Genomic DNA, 13,932 nt, shown 5'->3' on the forward strand with positions numbered 1-13,932 from the left:
CTCCCACAGGTTTCTGGTCCTAATAATCATTCTAATTATAGGTTTTATCTTATGGAAAGTGATTTAAATCTAATAAGAAAGTCATTAACTATTCTTATGCAAACTGTGCCACTATAAGTTTTGTGTGTGTGTGTGTGTGTGTGTGTGTGTGTGTGTGTGTGTGTGTAGTCATTCATCATAATTATTCATTCAATAACTTGGCTTTGGGAATACTACTGAATGTTGATGTGCAAATATTTCTATCATTTATTGACATTGGATTGTTCAGGTAAATGCCCAAAAGTGGAAGCTTTATAATCTAGTTGATCTACATTTAGATTTTTGAGAAAGCTCTATACTGACTTCCACTGTAGCTAGATTAGCTCACATTCACACCAGCAATCTTTTGGGGTTCTTTCTGTTCATATCATTGCAGCCATTCATCCCTTATTCTTTTTTAGTGGCTTCTATGCTCACTGAAGTAATTATACTCTCAGTTTAGTTTTGCTTTGCTTTTCTTTGAAAATTAGTTAAGTTATATACTTCTTTATGTTTATTAGCTTTTGTATTTCATACTTTGAGAAATTTTTAATCATTTCATTAACTAATTTTTAAAACTGATATGAAAGAATTAAAAGATGTTGGATTGTCAAAACAAAAAGAAAAAAAAGAATAATACTGGAGATATCATGGTGCCTGATTTGTACTACTACTGGGGTACGGCAACAAAAACATCATTTTATTATCATAAAATCAGACAAAATGACCAATGGGATGGAAAACCCAGATATAAACACATTCAAGCTACTGCTTGCTATGTTTTTACAAAAATACTAAAAGCACACATTGTAGAAATGGCAAACACTTCAATAGATAATTCTGAGAAACCTAGATATCTATGTGTAGAAGAAAATCCCATATCTATGTCCTATACTTTACGTAGCTCAATTTCTAATAGACCAAAAACACTAATATAAGATTGGAAATTCTGAAACTTTTAGGTAAAAATGCAGGAAACACACTATACCACTCCCCCACACACACACACTCCCCCCACACACACATCCCACACACACTTTGTCAGAGACTTTCTAAATTGGCTTCTGGTTGCCTAGAAAGTCATGCCAACAATTGACAAATGTGATCTTGTGAAATTAAAAAGATTCTGCTCAACAAAGAAGCAGTTAATAAAGTGAAGAGGCAACCTTCCAAATACAGAAGACTGTTTGCCATCTAAATATTTGTATAGAGTATTAATATCTGAAATATACAAACAACAACAAAAGGAAGAAAAATCAAACAACCCTGTGAAGGAAAGACTTTTATTTTAGCCTTCCATATCACAGGTAAGACCAAGCTATGACAATTAGTTAAAATTTTTTACTTAAGTATACTAACATATTTTATTGCTTTTCCTTATCCTTAGATAATGTTAGAGTTCTTCAATAACAGTCTGTCGGAGTGAAACAAATGGAGCTCATCATGGATTTTTGGTTTCCATGCATTGGTATTTTAAATATCTTTTGAAGTTGATTTTATACATAGGTACAATACATTTTAATATACATCAGTAGTCTTCAATAATAGTGTCCCTTAAATAGCGTCTATGAATTGACCAACAATAGCATCCTTACTGTTCATGAGTTCTGATTATTTCCTTATCCTACATGTAAACAATTGCTCAGAATATTAATAGAAGGAAATGGTGATAGAATCCAGAACAGAAGTTTATCAGGCTATGTCCATCTGCAAGTATGCCTCTCTACTCTATCCTAGTTAGTTCTGTGCATAGGTAGCAGATTTACAGATTTCAAGCATCAGCACCTACTATGGCTGGTAACATACTTCATATAGTATACACCCATGACCTACTTGGACCATGCCTCTCTATTTCCCCCCACATCCTCAAGTTCATATACCCTTCTCCTGTGACTGTACCTCCCCTTATCTACCTTTGCCACCCCTAAAACAGGGACACCATGACCACTGCTCTCAATTATGTGTCATAAAACCTCTTTAACCCTTTGAAATCTTTTAGAAGATACCTCCATTAAGTATCCAGAGTGTAGACTATCCTCAGAGCTCCTGATGTGCAACTGTCTATCTACCTGTGGTATTAACATCACTTCTAAATCTTTTACCCAAAAGGACAATGTACTTTAGTATCTCCTTGGAGACCCAAACCTTTCTACTGGCATTCTATCAACAAATATCAGTCAAGTTGCTGCCAGAAATTTTGGGGTCTCCCAGAAGAATTACCAATTGTTACTTAAAATCAATTCCCCCTCTTTGGGTTCTTAGGTCCATTCATAAAAGAATTTAAGAATGAATTTAAATAGGAGTTTTGAGAACAATTTTGTTTATAGTTACAGAAATGTCTGATGTGGGTGTGCTGTAGATCCTGGCAGCTGCCTGGAGGTGGCAGATGGAGAAGCAGAAAAGAGAGCACCATGCCATCTATAAGAAACTGCAAGGTGGACAAGCAGCCATGTGACAGAAAGGGGAGCTTCAGAGAAAGAGAGAAAAAGTCCAAAAGACCAGAGAGAGCATAACTTAGGCTCTCTTTATGTCTAAAAGAAAGAGACAATAGAGACGTAAAAGAAAGCCCTGGCAGTCCCAACAGAACATCATGACACTCATAGCCATTACCCAGGCAGGATAAGTAGCTTTCTCTAATGGGATTCAACAAGGCCCTGATCAAGGTTACTGTAACAATCATCAATAAAGGAATCATTTGTTTCCTCTCTGTGCTGAATTTTCCAAGATAACATTCCTCAAAAATCTGGATACACTAATTTCTTATATCAAGTTCTACAAGATAACAAATTGTATGATTTCTTTCCTAAAAGCAGTAATAAAAGTGGTTTTGAGCTGTGTGTCACAAGTTCCTCATGAATGATTTCTATGTTCTGGCCTTTCAATTAATATATCCTCTTTTCTTTTTATATACATGGTAATATTTTCAGTAAAATTCACATTTTAAAAAAGTTATAATTGCCTCAAATTTACTATAGATATTTAGTGAACGCTAATAAAAATCCCAACATATTTCTAAATCTAAAAACTCTGTGGACATGTAAATAAAAATCATGATTATTTTTTTAAGTAATAAAGGGTAGCTAGAGATATATGTCAGTGGTACACTGATTAATGGGAGGCCTAGGCTTTAAACCACAATGTTATGGGGAAAACAAAAGGATGTAATGATGCAGAATATCAGAATTAGTTTGCTAAGTGTAGTCATCGAGATGGATCAGTATTGGCATAGCAATGATGAAAGAAACAGATGATAGCTCACAGGAATCATGAAGGGCACTGTAGTGCATGACAAACATCCAATGCAAAGAGCTAGGAAAAGGGCTGTGTAGCAGTGTCTTATGTAGAGGCCGTCAGACTTTTCCTTTGGAAATTATTCTGTAGAAAAGGTTCTAATTTTATACTTTCATAAAAGATAATTCAGATACTGAACATAAGAACATGTAATAGGCTGGGCAGTGGTGGTGTACGCCTTTAATCCCAGCACTCAGGAGGCAGAGCCAGGTAGATCTTTGTGGGTTTGAAGCCACCCTGGACTACAGAGTGAGTTCTAGGAAGGGCGCCAAAGCTACACAGAGAAATCCTGTCTCAAAAAAAAAAAAAAAAAAAAAAAAAAAGGAAAAAAAAAGAGCATGTAATGGGAAAAAAAAGTACAGTTTTCTATTCAGGTGGGGGAGAAAATAATTTCAAATAAACTAAGTAACTAAAATATTGATTCATTTTCTTTAAGTTAACATTTAAGCTTAAAGTACTAAAGGTACCATAAAGTGTAAATTTTTGAGAAGCTAACTGACAAATATAAACTGAGTATAAAATGTCAATATAAAGATGATAGTCAAATTAGCAGCCAGAATTCATGCAAAAAAATAAATAAGAATGAGAAATTTTCCATAAAATAAGAGATTGAAGGAAAAACACAGAGGAAAATGACAGACATGGGAAAGGATGCGTTATATCCTGACCAATCAGTATATGCCAGAGTTAATTTGCAGTCTTTAAACCTGTTGATAATGTATGAGAAATTCATCTTGGTCATCATTTCAGTTTCTCCCTTTATTTTTTGATTCATTCAGAAATTTGTTGTTAATGATTCACAAAGGAATACCATTATCTTCCATTCAGGAAGGACCACAGTAAGATAGCCTTGGGGAAGCCCCTCCTCATGCTATAGTGGCTGCTCACCCTGCATCTTTCAGACACAAAAGCCCTTGAACTCTGTTTCCAGAGTGCTTACAGAGAGGACAGATGGTGCAAATGGTGTTAGCATGAGTGAAGAGAGAGTGAAGCCCAGAAAGTGGTGATAAGAGAAGTAGAAGGGAGACAGGAGACGAAAACGAACTATACTGGTAAGTGTGCTCCCCTCTCCTCTCCAGTGGAGAAACGGTACAGTTGTTTTTGTGGTTGTTGTTGTTGTTTTGTTTTCTTCAGAACTTCCAAATGAGTACTGATGATATGAGCGAAGTGCTCACTCTCATTCTTGATTGTTAAAGGTGTTGGGGTGGCAATGATCTACGCAGTGCTGTTCATTCTTTTTCCTAGATTCACACTAGCATTCAGTACCCTACCTAAGATTTTTAGTCCAACTTCTCAGCATTGTACCAAACAAGTGAAATAACACCATTTGAAAATGACATCGTGTTCTGCAGTTTTGGAGGACACTCTCCGGCTTTCTTGAGAAGATAAAGGATAAACAAAAACAAGCAAACAAAAGACCTCTCAGACTTTTTCATTTTTTTTTTCAGTGACGTGATTTAGATTTTTACATTTTATTTTTTCTTTATTGGAAATAGATTCTTCTCTTATACAATACATCCTGATCATAATTTCCACATCCCTCCAGTCCTCCAAGCTTCACCCTACCTCAGCTCTCCTCAAGTTCTACTCCCCCTCTGTCTCCCTTCAGAAAATAAAGCAGGTCTCCAAGAGACAACCACCAAGAGTGATGAAACAAGATACAATAATACAAGGCGGAAGTCCTCACATCAAGGTTGGAAAAGGCAACGCAATAGAAGTACAAGTCCCAAGAGCAGAGAATTTTATAGATTCACTTTTGACCCAACAATGTTTGTCTCTTAGAAAACCAGAGAAAGATATAAAGCAATCAGACAGTTATGACAAAACCTATGAAAATGTAAACAAGATATATTTACCCCTCATTCCTACTGAGTATTGACTCAAGAAACACAGCATGCATGTGTGAAAAAGGCTGTGCTTGACAGACAAAAACCAGACTCTGAGTGCTGACATAAAAGAAGCTACATGACAGCTCGGTACTCATAATGCACTTCGTACAAGTTAACAACATAATCCCAGAAATAAAGGCCTTTCTTTTTCTGTAGAAAGGATTAGAATATGGACTTTGGCAACAAAAACTGCAGACCTGTGCACAGGTCACAGCAACATCTCTGTGTTATGTTCCTATAGATATTTCTACTTAGGCATACAATTATCGCAGGTCACCAAACTGAACACTTTCACTTTCAAGAGTCCATTGTTTGTACATTGTATCTTAAATTATGTATGATTTTAAAATTAGAAAGAGTCACAATAATGTGTAGATATCATCTCATAATTGAGTAAAGTGTTCTATAGTACGGAGAGTAAGCTTGTTAGTAGATACCCTGTTATTGAACAAAAATGAGCATGGTAATCTTCTTTACAGCTTGCCTTCACCAGTAATTTGTGGCTTTTTGTAAGGAACATGAGAACCTTCAAATCTTTTGATCAGTTTTCAGGAATACAAACCCTAGGACACCAATATCCTTTCTAACTTTGGATTTTAATGAGATTACATGAAAATGTTACACACATTTATATCATCTGCTAATACTGTCCATCCTCTCATATATTCAATAATGACCCCATAGTTGCATTTGCATGATAATGGTATAAAGCATCTGCTTGAGTAAGTTACTCACTAATTTCTATTCCTAAGACACCAGAGTTAGCAAAAGTGTAATGTTTTCAAAGGTAAGACTTTGTTTTTCTCCCTTTCTAGACTAATTAGTTTTTATGGTACCTGGCACCATCTGGATTTGAAATTTTTGAAAGAAATCTTTTTAAATTTCACTAGATAGTAGGTACAGTAGATTTTCTTTCAGGATGGTGAAAGCATATGTCTGTATATATGTATATAATTTTCATCTTAGCTTTAAAACTGCTGAGTAGGTTTCCTTTATATCCTAGAAGACAGTTATTTTGAGATTAAATAGAACCATATAAAACTCAAATTGAGAACGCAGTTTTAAGGAGTTTGTGACCCAAAGTAGAGAACTATAAAAATAAATATCCCATATCATTTGCTCTTCTTCAACATATCCACACAGAGGTAGATTTCACTAATCTGTCTGTGATCTTAAAGATACATGTGTGATGCTTAACACTGTATCCATAATTCTATATTTAAATAAAACTCCACCTAGGAAGATGGTTAACTTGAATAATTTGTCAATCACAGAAAATGTTCATGTGGAGCTGGGCGATGGTGGTGCATGCCTTTAATCCCAGCACTTGGAAGGCAGACAGATCTCTATGAGTTCCAGGCCAGCCTGTGCTACAGAGTGAGTTCCAAGAAAGCCTCCAAAGCTACACAGACAGACATTGTCTCAACAAAAAGAACCAAAAAATAAAAATGTATGTTCATGTGGTCAAAGGTATGACAGGAATAATATCATGTAAGTAAGTAGTAGCTTAGATAACATGTATACATAAAGATATTGGATTAAACTTGGAGTTATGTTTGTCTGCAAAAGGGATGAACCATTATTGTTTGGTTACAGCCACCGGAAGCTCAGATTCTATCAAATGTGTACCACAGCTGACACTTCTGTTCAAGCTGTATTTTAAAGTCAGTTCTCCTTTATGTCTCACGCGCATGTGTAGACAGGTTCCAGGTTGTTCACTTCCAGTAGTCATTTTATCTAACCCCCTCATTTCTGTTACATAATTAAATGCCAACCCAAATGATATATACAAATATAGATTACAGAAGATTTAAAATAGAAACTTCAGGGGCCACATGCTTGCCGTGACTATGACATAATCACTGAGGACTTGTCCTGCACGAGGCTCTAGGTCTCCAGGGAGCAACCCTGAAGAAGGGACTCTCCACGTGGATCAGCCAAGCAGTGCTGCCTATTCTACTTGCTCTGAGATGCCTCTTGCTCACCTTAAACTCTTTTCATTTTATTCATCTATTTTAAAAATTATTAAATGTATTCATGGTACCCAGTGATGGGTTCCATAATGATACTCTATTCAGTTACATCATACACTTTGACCTTATTCATTCCATAATATTCCCTGTATCTGCTTCTTCTCTGCTAGTCCCTTTTATTTTTCAAAATACTTGCACTCTAATGTCGTGTGTGTGTGTGTGTGTGTGTGTGTGTGTGTGTGTGTGTGTGTATGTATGTGTGTGGTGGGTATGTAAAATCTAGATTCCACATGTGACAGATTATGAGTTGTCAAATATGTTTTAGAAATTTAACTACCAAGACTGAGTATTAGGAACCGTTCCTACAAAAGATCATCTGGTCCAGAGGGTGAATCCACCAGAATGGGTCACACTGTACACTCTTGTCATTGTTTTACCCCACAGAAGTCCTTTGGGGTGAGGAGCCATGGAGCATCCCTGCACCTCCTAATGACTCTCATTATAAGCTTGGCCTAGCATTTGCCTCCAGTTTCCACAGAATAATCTTTCTTAATAGCCCTGAATCACAGCTAGAATAAGCACAATGCCCTAGATCAAAAAATAAATAGAGCACAGGACATTTCTCAAATAACCCTATCATTACAATAGCAATTTTTTCTCAATCTCCTTCTGGAAAAATCATTTCTCCTTCTTGCATATCTCAGGCAATGGGAAAATAAAGCCTAATAGCAATATAAAAGAATACTCTTAAAATTGATATGTATGCAGAGGAAATTTAAAGTGACCCTCTTATTTTCTTCTTCAAAAAGAAAAAAAAACTAGTAATGGCTGTCTCATATACATAAAATGATTTCATTTTACCGTGAGTTTTCCAAAATCAATGGAAGGATAGCACTTAACATGGGACTCTGAAGATTTAACATACCTACTTTCAAATGAAAAGTTTCAACCTCCTCCTCATCATCATCTTCCCCCTTCCTTAATAACTTACTAAGTCCAATTATTGCTGCCTAAGCAATCCTAGATATGGATTCAACCTACCAGAGACCACGTCCTCCCAAAAGAATGATCCTCTCTTTAACAGCTGTTCACTGCCAAAATCAAGTCAAAGTAAAACCCTTATGGAAGGAAACACACCAAGTGTTTATGAGAGGTGGGAAATAAAAAATTTAATTTTTTGATAATTTCCTACATGAATAATGCTTTTACAACCAAATTTTCATCATTTTCTCTCTGTCCTCCAACTCCTCAATTGTCTCTCCCATTTCCTCACACATTCATGGCCCTTAACCTCTTCTCATAACACACACACACACACACACACACACACACACACACACACACACACGTTATCAAATGTATACACATAGAGATACATACATACGTACACACGTGTGTGCGTGTGGTGTATCAGTATATATGTATCTGTATGTGTGTGTAGTGTGCATGTATGTGTATGTGTGGTGTGTGTGTATATATATACAAATGTACATGTATATAGAAAAGCAAACTAAGGGCTGGAGAGATGGCTCAGAGGTTAAGAGCACTGGCTGCTCTTCCAGAGGACCTGAGTTCAATTCTCAGCAACCACGTGGTGGCTCATAACCACCTATAATGGGATTTGGTGCCCTCTTTTGTCATGCATGCAAAACACTATATACATAATAAATAAATAAATCTTAAAAAAAGAAATACAAACTGAGTACATTTAGCATGTTCATATGTATATCTGTTTAGAGTTTACTATTTGGGTTCAGATGACCTATAAGGGACTTCTCCTGGAGAAGATGGCTTCTCTCTTTCTCAGCAGCCATTAATTACATGTGAGGGACCATAGTTGTGGTGAAGGCATCCTTGAAAGGAGAAGAGTAGAAAACAGCTGTCAGGAATGGGGGAAAGAAACAGAGGAGGGAATTTAACTGGGAATGGAGGACAACACAGAGGGAAAAAGGGGAAGGAGAAATAACACTGAGGATGTCTTTAAAATACATCAGGAAACACAGTGGTTTATGTTTCCTTAAAAATATATATGTAAAATATGTAATTGCATGTCTACACATACACATTTATACACACACATATGTGTGTAAGTATGTATGTATCTCTCTTTGTGTATGTTTGATAATGCTCCTCCCCAAGAGTCATAGACTATCTAACATATAATCCATCTCTAAACAAGAGAAACCTCTCTCTGAGTTGTTGTTCAGGGCAGTCTAAGATACTCTAAAAATAATTTAAACTATTTCTATCATGCATGCTGCTCCCCGTAAGCACAAGGTAAGACCCTCTTGCTGGGGTTGGAGAGAAGTTTCTGAAGTTCCAGTTCTGAATTCAATTCAATTCCTAGCACTCACATAATGGCCCACTACCATTTTAACTCCTTTTCTAGGGTGTCTGATTTCTTCCAACCTCTGCAAACAATGTATGCATGTGGTACTTAAATGCACATGCAGACAAACCTCCCATTTGCTCATAAAGCTGAAATAAAAGAATAAGACTGCTGCAAACAACAAATCCTTAAGACACAGAACTTGGAGGAGTTGAGCTGTCACTAACCTGAAGGCCTCTCCCTGAGGACTAGTTCTCATAGTTGTTATGACAGCTTCAAAAAGAGCAACCAGTAGTCCTACCCAGCTGTAAACCCTATGAACCACAACAATATCTAGAATGGCAATGTCCCCAAGCTATCAGTAATGGCATTTCCATATTGGAGGTAAACAACAGCTATGTCATTGAACTCAGGGCCCATTCAATAAAAGGGAATTCATGCTTGATACTGTAAACCTAGCTGAATACCGCATACCTGTACTCAATTAAGTCATTCAATCTTCACTTCCCTAAACTAGTACATTTCCAACACCACTGCAAACACTTATCTTTATATCCACAAATAAGTGTATTCTCACTGCTCATCAAAGGTAGTTTATTTATAGCAGTCAAAGACCATGTAAAAATTAACAACTGGTCAAAAGGCAGAGGACAGCTGACTGCTGCTCCATCCCAGTTGATACTTCTGCTACACAAGCCTTATACCTTTGACTCTGAGAATTGTGAAAAGAGAATTTTGGAGACACTGTTAGGGCTGGAAGATCAGGATATCTTCTGTGTCCTGTCATGTCTATACATGACAGGAGCTGAACCTATAAATGACAACAGTACAGACATCTAAACATCACCAAATAAGCATTTTATAAGTAGAATGAAAAGGTTACAAATTAGATCATTCTATTCTCATAAAACTTTCACACTTAGGAAAAAGGTTAACTTGAAGGAAGAATAACTACTGTGTGCTCTTAAGGAATGATTCATGATTTTACGAGCACATGCAGGAATAAAAGAAACCTTACCTAAAGAACCAGGAAGCCTTTACAGAGGAAGTAGTCTTTGTGTTGAAATTTGAAGACTAAACCACAGCTGAACAAGCAGAGGGATGCAAGGCAGTGAATAGAGAAAACATTATGGAAGAATGCAGCAGTGTAAAGCGCATGGTGGCTTTGAAAGTCATGCATAAGGAAGAACTGGATGTGCAACTCAGCTAATGGCCCAGAAAGGAGCAAAGCTATTTATTACAGCAGAGAATTCCATTGTAACACCTGAGATCCTCGCCTCCCTTTCTCAGCAACTGATTCCAACAGTATTTAGCTGAGATCGTGACAAGCCTTGCATTGTGTTTAATGCCTATTACTTTTTCAAGGTCTATCATTTTTTGCACAACTTTTAATTTAAATTTATTTTAAATACAGTCTCTAATCATTTGAGCATTGTATACAAAGTGTCTTGATCATATTCACCTCTTCACTCCTCCCTCAGCTCTTCCCAAGTCCCTCCATCCCTTTTACTCCTCCGTCATATTTTTGTTTTGTTTTGTTTTAGGAGAGATTATCTTGCACCAGAATTTCTGGTCCTCTGGCTCTTTTGATTCTTATTCAAGAAGATCTCTGAGCCTTGGGTATAGGTGTTGTGTTATACTACTTCTGTCAGTTGATCTCTGTGTTTTGATCAGGTATGGGTTTCTGTATGGTCTCTATCTGCTTAAAAAAAAAAAGCTTTGTTCATGAGGGAGATAAGAGCTACACTTATTACCTAAAGATTCAGGCCTAGCTGCCACTAATAAACAAACACATGTGGCAGTTGTCCTTCTGGGTTTGCATTATTTTCCTCAGTATAGTGTGTCATACTTCCATCCATTTACCTGCAGATTTCATAAGTTAATTTTTCTTTATAGTTAAATAGAAATTCTTCTAACTGTATATTTTCTTATATAATTTTATCAATGTACAGAATTCTTCCTGTCTTTACATTTTGCTTTTCACAGATCCTTTCAACTTCCTGTTACTACCATAATGATTCATTTAATATCGCTTATGAATTTCTCATGGATATAAATAACATCCATTACAACATATAAGGATAAAATAAATTCATAGATAGCAAGATGGTGAGATGCAAAACTGACCAAAAATTCTTAAATTTCCCTCTGCTTTGCAAACATGTGGTACCGTTCTTGTAACTCATGACCAGACTTGACTCAGAGGACAGATATATGTGTGTTGCAGGTCAAGCCTGTAAAGTCATTGCACACCCTGCATTTAACAATATTTTGGACATTGTGCCACACAAGCCAGCCTGAATTAGCCTTATGAGTTATGAAAGATGCCCAATTACAACAACCACCACAGCAAACAGAAATCTGACTACTGCAACTGAGGTGCTTACAACAGTGTGAACAGAGTGAGAACCAAGTGAGGTTATAAAAGAAACTTCCAAGTGAATCCAATTCAATGATGAACTTATAATTGTGAGGTTTCGAAGGGGTGTAATTTAATTATTTTATTTGCTAATAGAATAGATTACTGATACAGAAATAAGAATCAAGAAGTGAGGTACTGCTGAAAAGACTCCGGTATGTGCATGGTGAAGAAAGGGCTGAGGTGGGTTGAACTAATAGCCACCATTGATAGATACTGGCAAGATACTTGAAATAGTTTGTAATTGAGAGAACACAAGTCAGAAATCTGTGGAACTTCCTTGGAGACATGTGTGGAATGGTGAAATGTCAGTTCTGTTCTTTCTGCTGCTTTTGTCACGATACCACAAGAAGAGGAGTTAACTTTCTGGCTTCTGGAGCACGGAACTACCACAGTTTTAGGACCAGGCTGTAGAAGGCCCCTGATTTCCAGCTGCTAGATGTTTGCTCATAGTCCTGGTACCTAAAGGCTCAACATTAAGTAGCAAATATCTCCTAAAAGGAAAATCACTCCAAAATGAGTAACAGTCAGTAAAGAAGTTTTCAGTTTGTCAACAGATTTTAGGGAACTCTATAAAGGCTGATCTAGGGTGAGGGGAGTCATTCTTATAATCTGTCTTATTTGTCTACAGAAGATTCTTAATATTGGTCAAATTCAGAGATGAAAGACCAAAGTGAGCAAGTTCTAGTCAATCCTGTGGTGAGAACTTTTAAATTGGGGTCTTGTACCTTTTGAATAAACTGAAATTTTCTCTCTGTCTTCATGGTCTTATTACAAAACAATTTACATATAATACTTTTGTCTTAAGAAATGGTTGAGCCTTGGTTGTATAATTCAGGTCTCACTGTTGATAGTAAAAATTTTCATTTCAAATCAATTTAGAAATACTTTAAAATTTTCGTATAATGCAAATAATTTGTTTAATTAATACATTAATTTGAAGAAAATAGGCATATATCTAATATTATCATACAACAATGATCAGAAAAAACTATATGCTTTCATCGTATTTTCTAGTTTATTTCTTTGAGTTTTCTTCTCTTAACCAACTTATATATTAAATACATTCCAGATATTTTATGAACTTGATCCATTGTGAGTGATTTTTTATTTTTATTACATGCTAGCTAATACATGGTATTCACCACCCAGTTAACATACATTCATTTATTTTCAGAAAAGAAATATTGAATTTTATACCTGCTATTAGTGAAAACTGGTCAACAGTTTATTGATTCCCTTGAATTTTCAGAGAATCTAGCTGACAATAACAATGCAAAAATTTCCATCTTTCACTCTGCTTTTTCTGAAATCCTATGGGGTCCATATTTCACTGTATGCTTTGTTTTTTTCTTGTTTCTATAGCTACAATATTCACTCTGTTCAAATCAGTAATAATGGGAATGGTTGCTTCTGTTGGTTTCTGCAAAGTAATGGGGTCAGTTTGGCTTTTCTCTATTAAGTATGCCTCTTCCGGCAGCCTCTGATATGTAACTTTACCAGTTTTCAAGAAATATTCTTTATGATTGGATTCCTATAGATATTATCATAAATTAACTAAGAATGTTTAGAAGCTTTTGGTTCTCCATTAATTTATAACAATACACTTTTTCTGTTCATTTAAATCACCTATCCTTTTGTACATATTTTAAAACAGTGAGTACTTTCTGGTTCAGTTAGTTGGCTTTGGCTTACATAACAAAAATCACAGACTATGTAGTTTAAACAAAAGATATTTTTCCCCTGAATTTCTGATTCTGCTGAATCTCTGCAATAAAGATGCCAACAATTAAACTCTCTAATAGAGAATTTCCTCCTGATTACATAAAGCCTCCTCTATACATGGGTAATGGAGAGCTCTTTCTTAACCTTACAATTTCATTGGCTTAACCCTTGCAGTTCTATTTTGAAGTAACTACTTCCCTGCAGCTCACTGGTGGTTTAGGGTTGAAGCTATTAAGTTGAACTATAGAGAGCCACTTGATGTCTGGTGTCGTGTAATATTTTGTTTGT

This window comes from Peromyscus eremicus, chromosome 3 (assembly GCF_949786415.1).
Source record: "Peromyscus eremicus chromosome 3, PerEre_H2_v1, whole genome shotgun sequence".
Classification (NCBI taxonomy): domain Eukaryota; kingdom Metazoa; phylum Chordata; class Mammalia; order Rodentia; family Cricetidae; genus Peromyscus; species Peromyscus eremicus.